This window comes from Heterocephalus glaber, unplaced genomic scaffold (genome assembly GCF_053883595.1).
Source record: "Heterocephalus glaber isolate CG9 unplaced genomic scaffold, H.glaber_assembly_v1.0 deba00001457, whole genome shotgun sequence".
Lineage (NCBI taxonomy): Eukaryota > Metazoa > Chordata > Mammalia > Rodentia > Bathyergidae > Heterocephalus > Heterocephalus glaber.
The window spans coordinates 31,967,446-31,985,494 of NW_028258305.1; the positions used below are offsets into that span (position 1 = coordinate 31,967,446).

Here is an 18,049-nt window from a genome sequence, read left to right on the forward strand (position 1 = left end):
CACTGCACCCCATGACTTTTGGCTGGGGGAGTTCTGCTGATGGGGGGAAATGATGCTATGGAGTACTGGAATACATCTCGATCAGCTTAACTCTTTCCTAAAGTAAAATCCCGAGACAGAATCGGTTAACAGAAGTAGACCCAATAAGTCACCTAGTTTAGTCTCATTTTGGAGATAAAGAACTTGGAGCAAAAAGCCTCAGCAGTGATACAATGCCAGCAAATCCAAGCCCCTCACTGCCGGTTTACTCTGCTCTTACTATCACAAGAGCAAAGGTGTTTCCCAAACCAAGCCTGCTCCTTTCCTCCACTCATTTGCTAACTTGATTGTTGTACCTTTCATTTCACTGGACAACTTTCTTATCTATTTCTCATCTAATTAAGGCACAATATAGGACAATGATGGTGAACCTTTTAGAGCTCTCAATAATAATCACCAGCCACCTGCGGCAAGCATGCCATAGGTTTGCCCCCACCGGTACAGGAGGAGACCATTCATATTCATAGTTCCAGGAAATTCACTTAAAAATAAGCATTGAGCACTGGCTTCTCCAGCAGCTTGGAATATATTAGTAAAGTCAAAAAGCCAAGATCTCTGTCCTCACACAGTTCATAAGGAAGTGGAGGGGTGGAGGTCGACAGAAAAGAAACAATACATATTGGAAACAAATTACCTACTAGTAAAGACTAAGTGGGTCAGAGAGTAAGGGGAGTCAGAGAGCTGGAAGGAGGCATAGTTACAGTGTGGTCAGCATGGGGACAGAAAGAAAAGCTGAAAGGACTTGCAGGAGTGAGGAGTACTCGGAGGAGTCAGAGGAACATTCCAGCAGAGCGAAGCGAACCCATGCCTGTATCCAGGGCAGAGCAGGGAGGCAGTGAGGCTGGAACAGCATGAACGAGAGTCAGATGGACACGGGGGGACTAGATCATTCAGAGCCCCTCAGGATTATTCAGGACGACGGAGGAGTAATTCAAGAAAAATGATAGTGGGGGGAGAAGAGATGCAGAAGGAGGCTGAAAAGGCATCTGGAGAGAAAGAATGTGGAAGAAGTCAGACGTGTGCACCATTCCCCACAGCTGGGTAGTAGTGGGTGTGCTGGAAGCAGAGATGAGATGATGCGGTCAGATTCTTAATATTCCCATCAGCTGCCCTCTCATTTTCCTCTGGCACAGTGCGCTACTCCACTGCACCAATGCCTCAGTCAGGGGCAACATTCACTCTGCCCTCTCCTCTGGACACTGTGAACATGCCAATATCCAAAGTGCAGCTAAAAGTGGAGTAGAAAGTAACACAGCCTGTGTCCTAAGAGCAGACTTCATTAACACACACCACACGCTAATGTCACAATAATCTCATAAAGTGAGTCATTATCTCCTCCATTTTATAGATTATGAAATGGGTTCAGACAGGTCAAATTAATTGCCCAAGATCACACAGCCAGTAAATGATGATGTGATCATCTGAACCTCGCTCGACCAAGGTTCCATGTGGGGTTCTCTGCAGTAGCGTGCCCCATCTCAGGGTTGATGGGGTCAGCATTCCAACCTGGCCTTGCCCTGCTGCCTCCCTTAGCTGATTTCACAAGACTGAGGTGCTTTCTTGAGCAGAACCGTGGTTTCTGTTAAAGGTGTCTAGCTTGGGTGGGTCCCTGCTCCGTCCACCAGCCTTCTCTTATGGCATGACTTGTGGGACCTACTGAGCACAGTCTTAGAGGATCCATCCACCCCACTTTCATATTATGACCCTAAGGGACTGCCTTATTAAGTAATGAATTCCACTCTCAGATCCCCATCAATGTGGGGATGAATAAATCAACGAGCTGAGAAGGCGACTCTTGGCTATGAGGAGTAAGTTAAGAGTTTATACAGTACAGTCGGCAGACTGCTTTCCTGGCAAACACAAACACATTGTTTTATAATTAGGAAAAGCTCTGTGACTTTAATTGCAAATAGCACTGAATTTCTACTCTTGTTAATTTGCTGTAATCAACTTATTGTAAATTACATTCTACCACATTCTTACTCCACAACTATTTGATAGGTATAATCACACTTTTCAAACATATGCTTCAATTAAAAATGTTTCCATTAAAACCCAAAGTATTAGCTCTTGCTAGTCATCCCACTCTTCTGCTCTTTTTAACACTGCCAAAACTGACACCTCTTGAAATGTGCTTTGCTCTTCCAGCTGAGATTTATTCACTTCTTAAGAACTGCTCTGCCACACACATGTGACAGAGCAGGCTACCCCAGACAAGTCTGAACTGTAAGTGAACCAGGCAGATAGAGTTTGGAGGGATCTAAGAATATTAAACATGAAGGTTTTATCTTATTAAATGCTTTTTCAACTTTTCTCAGGAAGATCATACCAGCTTTCTCTTTTTATTTATTAATATAATCAATTATTAGATTTTAAATGTTTCCTCCTTGTGTTCTTAGAATAAACCCTGTTTTTCAAGACCCTCCTGGCTTTGAATTACTAACATTTTAAGATGTTTTAAATTTTATGAACTTGAATATTAGCCATTACTTTGCTCTCTGTCTGCGTGTGCAGGTTGTGTGCAGGCACATGTGTTGGCCTTATTCAGTCTTAGTGCTATTCAGAGTTATATGAACTCTTTCAATGAGCTCTCTAGTACTCTATCTCTTTCTCTGCTGTAAAACATTTTAATACATACAATTATCTATTTGATATTTTTCATACAACCCACCTGTGAAACTATCTGAACTCAGTCTATTCTTAAAAGAGGAAGGGCCAGATTTCTGCCTTATTATTCCGGTGTCCAACCTCTTTTAGAAACATTGTTACTAACATATTTTAGTAAAAGAAATATAATTCATCTAGAATTTCAAATTCAATTCTGCCTTTACTAACCAAGCTTTCGTTTTTGTGCTTTGTGTGTTCATCAGTTTAAGTTTCAGAATATCTTGTCTTTCAGACTATTTTGCTGGTTTTCTTGTAGTGTTTTAACTTTAATACTTAGTTAATATCTATTTCTTTTTCTTAAAATATAATTTAATGATTTTTTAATACTTTAGTCAAATACTACTTTGGTCAAAATCTAAATTTAGATATGCATTGCTCTCAGTGTGACTTATTTCTAAATAATCTATAATGCAACTTTGATTTCTTCTGTGAAGTATTTTTTAGAAGAGTGCTATTAGTTTTCTGCACAGGTAGATGGAGAGGGCTTTCCTTTTGATTTTAATAGTTTTACTGACTTGCTGGGCAGTGAATGTATGTTGCACAATTTTCTACATTTGCTCATTTCTTGAGCTTTTTATGTTTTGGGGTTTTGGCAGAATTTTAAAATAATGGGCATTTTAAAAAACATATATCCTCTATTTGTTGCAGAGCTATTAAATTAAGCTTCTATGCACCTTACATTTTAAAATCTGATGTCCAAAAGGGCAAATCTCCGTATGAGCTACTAACTTCTTGTGTATTTCTACTATTTCTTTAATTTTTCAAAGCTATGCAGCTAACATGTAGGCATACACTTCAAGCTTGTTATAATGATTTATAAAGTTATAAAATTATGTTTTTAAAGAATTTAGACTTCTAAAATCTGTAGCCTTCTTACTTCATAACTATTAATATTCTTTACTTTATTCTTCCTTTCACCCCTCTATTCCTCTAAGAATTATCTAGAGCCTCAGCTCACTCCGCATCTGGTCACCTGCACATCACTAGACTCAACATGGATATCACAGCACCAGGAATTGTATTCTTTTTTTTGGTACCAGGGATTAAACTCAGGACCTTGTGCCTGTGAGGTAGGCAGGGTGCCACTAAGCTAAATCCCTGGACCATGTATTTTTGATAACTCTTTTTTCAATCTGCTTCTAATATACAAATTCTCCCAGAAAATTGTTATGTATTCACCTGGATCTCTATCTGTCTTTCTTCCATGAAGAAAATAAGGGAGTAACTATAGCCACACCATACTTTTTTTTTTTTAACAATGATTTTTCCAACTGGTACAGGGCTTTTCTGACATTACTTTTAAAATTTTAATTTTATATATTTAAAAAGATGTTTCTCCAAACCCTTTCCCTATGCTGTCTAGCAAATCTATGTATAATACACAATTTAATAAACAAGATTTTCTACCTGGTCGCACTGGCAACATTGCAAGTGGCATCCTGGAAAAAAAGGGAGAAAAACTTGCCCCAAATATAGAAAAACTAAAGCGACAATAAGACTCGCAACAGAAACAACTAAGGAAAAATAACCTGACTTCACCATACCAATAACCTTCCCTTCGAAGGTGAGCCTTTAGAATACTGGTAACATCACGCAGGCTAACGTGACTTTACAATCACGGACAGTTTCCATCAGTCCTAGTCACTTCAACCTATGTCACTGGAATTTGGCTATTTCTGGGCCTTCTCTCAGTCCGTATGGGAAAATACATTCATAGTCTAGAAGAAACAAATACAGTCAAGGGTGCACAGACACATACACTGGAGCACACAAACATCTGGAGACAATCCTTCAGAGATCATTCAAGGGATCCCAAACCCACACTCAATCTGACATTACAGAATTGAGCAGCAAGAGTACAAAAAAAAAAAAAAAGAGTACAATATCAAGAGAGGAAGAGCCTTGTTCCTCCACGCCTTCCTGTGTGCACCTGAGGATCTGAAGGCCTGGAGTCAGTGGCACAGCCTAGGATATCATAGGGGCCCCTGACCACTTGGTAGGCTAGGGCGACACATCTGGTGGCACCAGCTAAAGTGCACCTGTGAGTTCTCTGAATCTTTCACTCATTCATTTGACGAAAATTAACGGAATGACTTGCATGTGGCAAAGGTTTTTGCCAGGGAGCCAGGGGTGGTTTCTGGGCACACGGCATCTGCAGAGACACCTGAATAAAGGGAAGGAGACAATGTGCAAATAACAGGGCATGAACATTCCACACATAAGCAACAGCAAGGAGCCAGGCTCCCAGAGAGAGAGAGCCTACTTTCCAAGGAGAAACATGTACTTCACACTTACTAAGAAGAAATACAAACTAGTATCATTAACAGGTAGAAAATACCAGTACAAATTCATAAAGAAAATACTGTCATGGATAGTGTTTCTGACTAAGGATTCAATTCTCGCAGTTATGCTAGAGAAACGAAGGAAAGCTCTCCTTAGCTGAGGGCCTCCTGTGAGGGCTGTCTGTCTGCTCCTTCTCACGCACTGCTGAGCTCCAGGGGAGAACAGGTTACATCTTCATCTCCACATGACAGAGGAGGAGGCCGACACAGGGAGACCGAGAGAGTTAGGCCAAGGTGACAAAGGAAGTGGCAGAGCTGCCAAAGCCCCAAGTTTCCCCACTAATTCATAATGCTAAAAGCAAAAAGGAACTTGAGCTTTCCTAGTCAGCTTATTATTTGCATGTGTAGTCAATGGCCATTTTTTGCTAAAATGAAGACTATAAAATTAATTTGCAAAGACAAAGAGGGTCAGAGGGGCAGTGGGTATAGCTCAGGGGTAGAGCATTTGCCTAGCATGCCTGGAGGCCCAGGATTTAAACTCTAGCCTGAAAGGCAAAAAAAAAAAAAAAAAGATAAAAAGGTTCAGGGTCTTGGGTGAGTCCTCATCACTTTAAGATTGGCTGCCCTATTTCATTTGCTCCTTGGCCTTAAGAGACACTACATGTGATTAAAAGAGATGCTTCCTTGTTTTTAACATAATTTTGTTCTGAAAACATCTACAAATTCAATACACATGTCATCCCTACATTTTAAAATTTGGAGACCGATTCCTTTAAAGTTACACTGTGAATTCTTTTCATTCACATTCCATGATTTTATCATAACCTTTTTTGGCAAGCTCTGCCGTGAAGACTTGTTCCACACAGTCATAACCTCAAGGGGGAAAAATCAGACTTGTTGATACAGTCCCAGAAATATTTCATATTTCAGCTCCTTTAGAAACACCCACTGTACTTTCCCAGCACTTTCTTTTACTCTGAATTTAAAATTAACAGCAACAGAACCTACATAGACCCTTTTCTTGGTGGTTTGCAAAAGATGACATATTAAACTGTTTCCAATTACCTAATAAAGTCCTTCTGCATCACAGTGGAATAAAACTTAGGCAAATGCAAAGAGAAAAGATTAAGTGATCTGTAAGAGTGTAATATGCTACTCCTTCAAGCAATTGAGAATCTTTCCAGCGAAGTTCACTACTGATATCACAGCTTTGCCCTGCGCTGTCCACATATCCTGGTAAACTGAGAATGGTCAAGTACCAAAGGAGCACCAAACTCTCAAGATCTCTGCCTGGCCACCAAGAGCTCCAAGCTGTACACTCATCCCCAAGGTACATCTAAGATCTCCTGAACCACACAGCTTTCCTACACCTAGGACCTGAATGAATTATGCTGATGATGATGCGATTTGCTACTCAAAATATGGTCCCTGAGCCCACGCCCTCAGCATCACTTCTGTGCTTGGCAGAAACAGATAAACTTGGACCTATGGCAGAATTAGAATCTACATTTTAGCAACACACACAGTAAAGTTACAGACAGATCATTCTTAGAGTAGTGGTCCTCACACATTGATCCTCAGATCAACAACACCAGCATTTCCTAGGAATCTGCTAGAAACAGCAATTCAAAAGACCCGTATCATATCACACCTATGGAATCACAAACTGACACAGTGAGGCCCTGCGATCTGGGTTTGAAAAACCCTGCCTGTGACTCCCATGCACAGGTTTAAGGACATTCCTGCTAGAACGGTGATTCCCAACCCTGAGATACTAAAAACCCTGAATCTCGGAGTACACCCTACGCTGAGTAAATCAGAATTACTGGTGGTGTGAGCCCACGTCAGTACGTTTTAAAGTCTCCCAGGTGACCCCCAATGTGGGGTCAAGTTCAAGGCACCTCTGCTCCACCCATATTCCACACTGCCAGAGCTCAAAGCTGCTTTCATCCTCAGGAAATCTGAACCAACCAGTCTTCCCTAGAGCCTTCCTGGAAGAGGTCTAAGTCCCTGCAAGGAGGGGAATAAGCTGAAATTTGCCTCTGATTGTAGGTAGTGGGATAGGGGAAGTAGGCAATAGAAAGATCCCAAAAGTGGCCTATATGTATCCTACTGAATTTTAAACTCTAATATACTGTTTATTAAATTTTGAGTCCAGAGACATTTTATTTCATCATCTGTTAATTCATTCCAGAAAAACATATTCAATTTACTCCCAGAGGGATTTGCCGTTTGAACTATATTTATATATTCATATACCATAACAAATTTCAAAATGGAACAATGAAACTGCTTAAAAATCTGGCAATAAAATAAGGCCTAAGGAAGGGTTTAGATAAATATACAAAGAACGGAAGATTGGTTTTAAATGATTCATTTTACCTAAGGAACTTGTCTTCTCTGAATGCCTCGTCTCCTTTTGCCATAAACATGAGCCCACAAAAAATGAATCAAAATTATTAGGGATTAGGACAAATGACTAATGAGGAAAACCTAAATGAACTAAATTTGTAGCGTTAGCTCAGCAGCATCCTAAGAAGACTTGTCCTAACAGCTTGAAAATGCTACAGAGGCATAAACATCGGAGACGAAGAACTCCTCAGGGGGGTGTTTAAGGGAAGGTTACATCCATTATTGAACACAAACAAAACCTCGATTTTGCCAAGGGATTCTGTGACCATGGAGGGTGGGCTGCCTTCTAATGCTTCAATTTTTCCTTCACTGAGGAATGGATATTGAAAATTAGTTCTTCTTTTGTGAATGATGGCACTGATTTGAAAAAAGTACAGTAAGATGTCAAATTTTAAATATTTGAGAACGAAGGGTCTCATGTTGTTCATCTAGAAAATAAGGGGTGGGCACCTGTGATGTCCTCAATGAATAAACTTCACCACGGTCTATGAGGGCCCCTCCTGCTCAGCTGGAATGCTGGGCCCCACTCCTTCATGGAAGACCAACGAACGCAAGCTGAAGGAAAGGAGCAGCTGGGCATGTTCTGTCAGAACTCCAGGATGTATCCATACTCTAGTTTTAGTAGGACAAGAGAAAGTGTAACGTGTGATTTACAAAACAAATAAACAACAACAACAAAAAAGAAAGACTAAACTGGGGTATTATCAGAAATACTGTCAATAAAGTGTTGGGTCCCAGAGATGATATACTGATTTCAAAAGCCTTCAGAAGGATTGTGAAGAATATTATGTGCTGATCTGAGATCTTCTGAGGTTCCTGAAAGTGACTGTATTTATGTAATCACAATGATGTATCAAGAATAAGGAGAGGACACTGAACAGCATGAAGCAAAGACAGGTAGGAGGAGCACTGTGCAGCAGGCTGTTGCTATTCTGTCCTTGCTGACGACAGCAGCAGAAAATAAAGAACAGCAGGCGATTTAACTGTTCAACCGGTAGTTCTCATGAGGGTTTGCACATGCTGAAAACAACCATGTGGCTAAAATTATAAATAGATGCTTGGAAAAATACTTTGTCCATTTATTTTTTCTGCCTTTGCCTTTCTCGTTTTAATTTCTGTTTCACTGAAGAGAACATTCTTATTTGAGCCACTTATTTGACATTTAACAGAAGCCACTTGTTAGCTACTTTTAATTATTAAAGGTTTAAGAGCCAGGCAGAATGATGTTCGATCTTGGCTTTTCCACAATTAGTTATGTCATCTCAGGCAGGATTCTTGATGCTTCTGCACTGGAGTTTCCTCCGAGTTATTAAGAGTTAGAAAGACAACAGATGTTGCAAATAGCTCCATGCCTGGCACATCTGAGGGCTGCATGGAGAGCAGCTCTTGACAATACCATCACTGTTATTATCACTGCATAAGTACTAGAAAGAGTCTGCCTAAGCTTTGGGTCAGACAGGTCTCAGTGTATGTGTGTGTGTGAATATGGGCACATAGATGCAACACTTACAACGTCTCTGTGATCCTTAGCAATTCACTCAATTTAATGAAGGCAGTATGCTCATGTGTTAGGGCCTAAATATACACATTCTACAAGATTATTTTAGAGAAATAAAGTATATATATTTATTTCCTATTTTAAGCTGTGTGTGGTGGCGCCTCCCTGTAATTCCAGCACTCGGGAGGCTGAGGCAGGAGGACTGTGAGTTTGAGGCCAGCCTGGGCTACACAGTGGGTTCAGAATTCAAGGCCAGCCTACACCACATAGTAAGACCCTGTCTCAAAAAACCAAAACAAACAAAAATTTCCTGTTTAATACATATATATGTGAGAGTGTCTGTATGTATGAACACACACATGCACATATAGTATTCTTCAGCTTTCACACTTTCTCCTTTTAAACCTAGTGCCTAGGGCCGGGGATTTAGCCCAGTGGTTCCGCCACCTGCCTCACAAGCGGAAGGTCCAGAGTTCGATCCCCAGTACCAAAAAAAAGAATAAACCTAGTGCCTAACAGGACACATATGTGATTATTAATGTCATCTATTTTCGATACAAGAAGAGCCAATTTTGAAAACAGACTCACACACAGGTGAGACCCTGCACACATATGCAGTGTTGCATGCCCCACACACTCATCCTAGCAGGCTGTAAGTTTCAGCCGCTCATAGGTTCTCTGTTAGCTTCTGTTACTTTATAACTTCCTTTAAAGAAAAACAAAACGTTGTGAGAGAACAGTCTCCACTCCATCGGCAGAAGGAAACTGCCTTATAGAGGTAGTTTTCCTGGGAGGTTCTCCACCAGCTATCTCTGCATTCTTGATCTGCTCAGGGGCCTGCTGACAAAGATGCCACGTTGCCATGGTGGCAATAACGGATACAGATGCTTCCTAAGAACACAGCAACACCTCCCTACGTGGACACCTGTGCTGTAGGGCCCTCCCTGGTGAGAAAGTGCTTCTGCGGCCCCTCCCCAGGGAGGATCAGAGACCCCTTCCAGGACTTTCTCTGAAGGCTTCCCCGCCCTCCAGACTGATCTTTCCTCTCCATCTCCTGCACAGACTTCCTCATCAGACTTGCACTAGGCCGGCCCCTGGAAGGGCCCTGCATTTCTATGCCGCCTTTGTGTCCTTTGTGTACCCACTGTGTAACCCGCTCCACTGCAACCGCCAAGAGGGCACCCAACGACTACAAATATGTGAGCTGCAGCTGAGCAAAGGGACGTGTTTGCTTTCCACCCTGAACTACAACTTGACCTGCAGCAAAAACAAAAATCCGGCAATGTGTATTTTTTCCCAGAAATGATAATTATAGTACTCCAAACATTTTTCAAACTTTCACTACTGAAATGGAAAAGGCATTTCAAAAAATAATTTATTAAACAGGCATTTATATTTTTGGTAGCCCTTACATGGAAATTATACTTTTTTGTCCTTTGTAGCTATTAAAGGGCTTGGCTCCTAGCTCAAAGTGTCCTCCAGGGTGAGGTGGGGCTTGGCTCCCAGCTTCCTGAACTGAGGTGGGTGGAACGACTCCTCCCTACTCACCACAGCTAGCATGGATTTACAGCACTCTTTTCCACGTCAAAAAATCAGCGTTTTAAAAATCAGTTTCTACATGGAGCTATATGAAGGAACTTTCCCACATCTGGCTACAGGAGTACCTGAACTGGAAGACAGGGCCTGATATGCCCCTGGTACCAAACATAAAAGATACAGCATCTGGATTGCTCTTAGGAGCACCACAAAACCCCCAGCCTATCTTAACTCTTCTCTGAACAGCATATTTCTTCACTCATTCCTTACCTAGTCCTTCCAGTCAACGTTTTTTGGTACCTGGGACTCTCAATGGGACATGCTCATTGTGACTATGGCACCTGGGCCTTCCAGCACTCTGTGGATTACTGGCTCCCAAAACTGGGCATGTGAGGGCTTTCTGAAGCACTGGTTGATAAATCTCGGCCCCAGGGCTGCTGATGCAGTTGGCCTGTGGTGAGGTCTGATGAGCATTTTTAACAAATTCACAGGCTCCTGATGCTGCCACTCAGGTAACAAGCTTTGAAAAACACTACTTTAGACCATATCTGTTGGGAAGCTTTAGTCTCTTGCAAGCCCCACCATTCTCCTCCTCCCAGGAAAAAGTGCTTTTCTCTGTCTATCTTCTCTACAGCTGCAGAGTACAGCTAGCTCTAGGTGTGAGAGGCCAGCGACATGCTTGATCTCATCCATCTCATCCTCTTCCCCACTCGACAGCAGCCCACACGAGCCCACCATCTCCATCCTGAGACAGAACCCAGAGAGGAGCACAGTGGTCAGAGAGGGCAAGAAGAGGTTCACAGTTGCTGAGAAGTGAACACTGCTCGGTGGCAGTGCAACTGCCATGTTCCAGAGTTCTCTTCCATTTTTACATATGTCAAACGGACATAATGGCCCACAAATGAGTTTAACGAGGATAAATTTAAAGGAGACAGGACAATAAATATTTCTTTTATATAACATTAAATATTTATAATAAAACCAGTGCTCATAAACTCACATTTCAATAACTGGAAATCTGTGTTAATTTTCAGTTTAACAGTGTCATGAAACTTGTCTTACGTATGTCACAAGGATTGGGCTCCACAAAGTTGCTAGGGAACTTCAGTTCTTTTTATTTTTTTGTTCCTCAATTCCCGGTGTTTAGCCCTGGTTCATACAGAATTCTAACCAGTGGGAAGGTGGAAAGGGGTGACATAACATGAAGTGGCATGATGTGAAAAGTTCCACTATCACTGTTACATCTGCTTTCTTCATAGACCAGGATTTAGTCACATGACCATACTTACCTGCAAGGGACTCTGGGAAATGTAGTCTTTTGGGTGGCTAAATCACTAGCTAAAATTTCATGTATATGCAGGAAGGAGGAATGGACACATTAACATGGGGATAACTAGTTTAAGTTTACTACAAAAATGAACTGTGAACACAGAAGTATTTTGCCTTTTTAAGAGTGAAAGTAAATAAAGCATTCTGAAGAATCACTCAAGAAACACTCAACCAATTCATGTGCTTCTAACCAAAGCTCTACATCTATTTGTTAAAAGTCTGAAAGATTCTTATCCCGTCATTAACTTCACATTTAATAATCAACTACCATGTAGAGACACTATAAGTTGGGTATTTTAACAAAAATAATGACTTATATAAAAATCCTTAAGTCATTCATATACATGAACTTTAAGCAGAAAGTTTATACTTTCAAAATAGTTTATAAGACAGAATTTTTGAATTAATTTAATCCTTCCTAGAATTAAAGTATGAAAAAAGATAAAGTGGTGATTTGAAGATTTAATTACAAGAAAGCATAGGAATTAATATGCTTGCTCTTGCATAAAAATATGGGAATGATTCTGTCATAGGACTTACCGGTCAAAGGAGAAGGACTCTTGGTCAGAAATTCTTAGATATTCGTGAAGAAAACAATGGCTTAGCAGAGCCAAATGACTTACCCAAGCGTCAGTCAGTCAGTGGCGAGAAGCCAGGTCCCCTAGTTCGACCATGACTCACAGACATCAGCCTCACCTTCCCATCTTTCAGTCTGCTGTTGGCACCTTTCCCTGATAGGTATTCAAATCTCTTATGATACTTCAAATTGCTTAGAATCTGGCTTTACAGTGACTTGATCACAAAGCTCCTTTACCATAGAGTCCACTTAATATACAAACAGAACCAAAACACAAATAACCCTCATAGAAGTGGAGTGGCTAAAGAAGGCCAGAAGAGCACCCTCTGGTCTCGGGTGGCTGTGGTGCTGTCCACCAGCGAGGTGCTGACAGGCGACCCACCCACACAGGCAGTCTCACCCCAGGAGATGGCACACACAGCAATCTGTCAGCACGCTGTGGGTCTTGCGACCAGGGCCCCAGAGGAAAGTTCCCATGAGGAATGTTCTGTGGCCTCTGCCACTGGAGTTCTCTGTAACAGGGAGCCCACAGGGAGTTTAGACCTCTAGCAGTTTCCCAAGCCCCTTCAGAACCAGAAGTCAGAGCAGAGTAGAAACTCTTAAGACAAGAGGGGCTGGCAAGACTAGGTGCGGGTCTTTCAGCACTCAAGGTGGGAGGAGTTGGATAGCTGCTCCTGGGGTTAGGTCAGCCTGAGCTACACAGTGAGTTCCAGGCCAGTCTGCGCTCTGTCTGTACTGCAGTGCTGCCCTGTCCTTGCTATGCTCCTGGCCAGCGGTGGGCCTGAAGTCCTTGGACCTTTTCTCATGGTGACGGCTGAGAGACTCTGCCCTGACACCAGGTATGAGCTTCTACTTGGCCAGTCTTGTGGGCAGAGTGCAGATATCTAGCAGGGCAAATGAGGAAGGCAGACCCAGCCTTTTCTGTTTCTCTCATTTTCTTCTCTTTATTTTTCTGTTTTCAAGTCACAGCTATTCTGAACCCTATTTACATTTCAGGATTTAAGTTAAGGCTATCCTTTGTCCATTTTATAATTAAGCAGTAAAATTTGCCCTGAAAAGGAAAAGTACAACCTTAGCACTCTGGGAGGCTAGGTACTCAGGACTGCCTAGCCTGGGAGACTTAGTGAGACTCTATCTCAAAATTTAGAACACTTAAAAATGGGCTGGGGACACAGCTTAGTGTATAGGCCCTCAGTTCAATCTGCAGTCCTGCAAAAGAGTAGGAAGCAGTACTATTACTACTACTACTACTACCACTACTGCTGCCACTACTACTACTACTGCTACACACACACACACACACACACACACACACACACACACACAGGATTCTCATAGGAAGCAGGTATGAATATATGAACAAGGCAGAGGGGAATCCTGTAGGGTTTAATCATACTGGGAGCTTAATGGGCTGGTTACATGTGAATTTCTATTCCAGGCACTTTTTTTTAACATCAGACTAAGAAGCCAACTTTTCTGTCTGAGTTATTGTCCAGGGTCAGAGCTCCTGGATCCAGGCCATTTCCCCAATTCCTAGTTCTAACTGAAGGTTACAGATTTTCACTGACTTTCTATTGAAGATGGTTCCCCTGAGGAAAAGAGGAACCCATAACAGAATCCCATCAGCCCGATCCACTTTTTAAAACACATACACAAAATGAGGACCAAAATGTATAATAGATAATGTGAAATAGGAAGAAAAGCTCCAAAGGGAAGTGGGAGGGGAAGAGGGGGTGGTGGTAGGGGAAAGGAAAAGAATGGAAAGGAAAAAATGGAAACAAAGTCTTTGTAAATAGGGGTGGAGGGGTTGAAGGGAGGGCAGGGGAAGAGGAAAAAATAACCAAGATACATCATGTACAGGTACAAATTCCCAATGATGAATATCATCATATTGTATACCTAAAATGTATCAATAAACTTAATGAATAAAAAAATAAAAAAACATACACAATGTTTAATACAAATGACTACTGATACACACAGGAATTTTACATAATCTTGAAGCCTTAAACAAAAAGTCTGAAACATGTCAGCTGACCTTCAAAACGAAATGCTTGTGCCGGGAATTTAGTTCCGTGGTTCCCGCGCCTGCCTCGCAAGCACAAGGTCCTGAGTTTGATCCCCAATACAAAAAAAAAAAAATTGCATCAAGTTTAAAGAGCAAAATAAAAGACAAAGGAAACAAAGAGATAGATCTTTATTAAAAAAATAAAACAACTAAATGCTTGCATTCAAAAGCTATCCAGTTAACATACTGCTGGGGCTCCTAGTAAACAACAACAACAACAAAAATCAATGATGTGTATCAAGCAGACTTGGGATTTCCACAAGAGATAAGTCCCAAGGTCTTCACAAACTCCCTAGTTGGTGCACTGTGCCATTGATTACAATTTCCCCAGAAAGCACAATTTTATACTTACCAGGGCACTTAGTGAGGCATTTCCAGTAATTACTCTCAATTCTATACTGTACATGCATTTCAGTGACTCAATCTACTGCCAAAAACAAGCTAACAATTTTTTAATATGTTCCAGATTTCTGTTTCCTGGTAAAGAGCCATCACTCTCCAGGACCTCATTATTCTTTTTCACTGCCACTGCCAGCCCTAGAAGCTGGCTTTCTTTATGAAGAATAAAGTTTTTGCCCAGTTCTTGACCTCTTACCTGCATGGTAATGAGCTAAAAACAACTGGGCAGTAGGGTTGTGGCCGTGTAAGTGGTCTGGTCCAGAACAGGTGTTCACAGCACAGCTGGTTCAAACTACAAATGACGTCACGGACCTTCTCAGTCACTGTTTCAAGAAAACCTGAATTTGCGAATGTTAAACCAATGAATAGCAAGGGTCTGTTGTGTTGGTTTCCGTGTAATAAATTTTGTATAAATTATGTTCATATTTATAAATTGTTATATATAAATTGTTATCATATGTACAAATTGTTCATATTTAGCAGTAACCTAATACCTAAGACCTCTACCAACTGAAGAATGCACTCAGAAGGCTCCAGCTCCTCCAAGGGAGGAGAAGGCAGGTGATGAGTCCATCACCAGGAAGCCTCCTTCTAGACCAGAGAAGCACTGCTCAATTAGCAATTCCAATGGCACTATAGAATAGAATGTCCATCTTTAATTATGTCCCAGTGAAACAAAAATTATTAAATTAAGGCTACCATATTTTATATTGGAAAATAACCTAAACTCTAAACTTGATTTAAAAACAGTAAGTCCAAGTTTAACCTGCCAGAAATATACAAAGTCAATTGACTTGTGCAAATGAGTTGTAAGTAATGAACCAAAACTCCACCCTTCCCAATACTCCTGGTGAAAGTTTTAACAGGAAAATTCTGCCTAGGATTTCATTTTTTATTATTTCTGAATGAATGCATCTAACAGGTGCCGTCTTATTCTTTACAGGTTCAATCCCCTAAGACTAAGAGCCACATCATCTTTATATTGCTCAGAGGGCCAACGTGGCGTTCATTCCTTCATCTACAAATGTTTCTAAGCAGTGCCCTGGCCCACAGTGAGTATGATGCAGTTCTTCACTCCCACACATTCACTGCTGAGGCCAAGAGAACTGCAGGAGGCCTGGCTTGCACGGATTGGGCCTGCATGGGGGGGACGCTGGGCCTGACAGAAACAGCTCATGTGATTTTGTACAGTTCTTTTATCTTCCAGGCTTTACTTCTTGCTTTATCAATGGAAAGGCTAGCACAGGAATCCTAAAGTTCTCTACACTCCAAGAATCTGAGAACAATATAGGAAAAGTTAAATAACAATACAACATAGCAATCAAAGAGATAAGCTAAGGTGATATATTATCAAATGCATGAGTGGTAGAGACAGAAATGACTGTGTGACAGTTAAGCTTGATCATGTCAACTTGATTGGAGAGTGGTCCTGGGGGATTGGTGGAGCACACCTCTGGGTGTGTCAGAAAGAGTCATGGAGGAGTGGCTTTGGGTACCATATCTGGTCCCTTGACCCTTCCTCTCTGGCTTTGTTCCCCTGCTCTGCTTCCTGGCTGCCGGAAACTGACCGGCTCTGCTCTACCATGCCTTCTGCCATGATGCCAATCAACCATGGACTGAAACTTCTGCAACCATGAGCCACCTGAGAGACTGTGACTACAGAGAAAGGAGAGAAGAGACTAGTGCATATGGCAGGTGCAGAGAAAGTTTTGGGGAGAAAGCAAAGTTTTTACCAGGGCACTGAAATATGAATAGGATTTAAAGCAGGTATAGTGAGGGTACTGGGAATAAAGACTACTAGCGAGAGAAAGGGTCTAAGTAAAAGGAGTGATGTGTGATATAGCAACTGGTTGCACTTCTATACACCTTCTGATTCCACAGAAGAGCAAAACATGGCCTCAGAAGTCTCTGCTTTTCAGTCAGGTTCAGCCCCTACAATAAACGCTCTCCCCTCACAGACAACAGCCACTCAGACTGCCACGACTGACCCACTCAACATTTACTGAGCATTAAGACATCCTGGGCACTCTGCTAGGGATCTGCAGATTCAAAGTTGAACAGGCATAGGCCCTACTCACCAAGAGTTTTCCAGTCCTCTTCAAGGGAAAGCCATCTTCCTTGTAAAATATACCATATGCCTTGATCTTTGTCTATCCTGCAGATCTGATTACTTCCTGTAGTCTATTTTTCCGATCACTGAAGATATATCTATTTTATATAATTATTTATATTTACATCATGGCAAGCCATGACCAAAGTGATTTCCATGTAGCCTGGACCTGAGTCTTATATATTTTTGTTTTTCCATATCCCAATACCTAGACCAGACTGCTAATCAGCTGTTAAATCTTTCATTATTCTCAGTCTCTCTCTCATTCATTCTACCACTTACAGTGTGTGATCCAAGGTAACACTTCCTAGCCTCAGTAACTTCATGTGTAAAGGAGAACAATAAGATCTCTATTAGCTTATTGTGGTGTTTCTTAGAATGATACTGCACCTAGCACACAAGTATTTATTGTTAGCTCTAATTTATCATTTGCTGCTGACTTTAAATATTTACAAAAAATTCTGGGATCTTTTTATGCTAAGGAACTAAATCAACAATGTAAACGCTAACAATCAAATGATACATGGGCAAAAGACTCAAATTAATTTAGTAGAGTATTATTCAAAGAGCACCAACAACCCCCCTGCCCAAGAAAGAGCACCAACCCACAGTATGCAGAAATATACCAAGTTCACAAAGCCTTCCTATCCTTGCCACATAATAATCATCACAAAGGCCTGAACGTTTAACAACCGTGTACATATTATTATCTCACTTCAGAAATCTCTGCACATAATGAATTGCACATTACTATGTTACTGTACTTCAAAGAGACTGATTTTGTTAACAAAAGAACACTGTAAAATCGACACAGGACTTAAGCAGCAGAGGAGAGGGTGTGTCTGAAAGTGTAATTAACTTTATGGACTTTTCAAAGGTCTCTAGATCCAGCACAGTAATTATTTTAAATAGTTAAAAGCATGTTGTACTGAAAGCCTAAAGTGGTCCGGTGGCTTCACGCGCCTGGCTGCCTGTGCCTTAGGGGCCCCACTATGCACTTTTTTTTTTTTATAGCCCAGACTGGCCTCGAACTCATGGCAATCCTCCTGCCTCAGTCTCCCGAGTGCTGGGATCTCCCGTGTGCCACCGTGCCTGGCCCCAGTATGCACTATTTACCATGGTTACTATGAAA

General features: G+C 41.4%; 1 protein-coding gene across 2 annotated transcripts in view; it reads right to left on the reverse strand.

Moving 5' to 3' along the window:
• Positions 1–18,049, reverse strand: part of Crim1 (cysteine rich transmembrane BMP regulator 1) — a 180,224-nt gene that overhangs the window by 98,945 nt on the left and 63,230 nt on the right. The gene's annotated exons all lie outside the window — the stretch shown is intronic.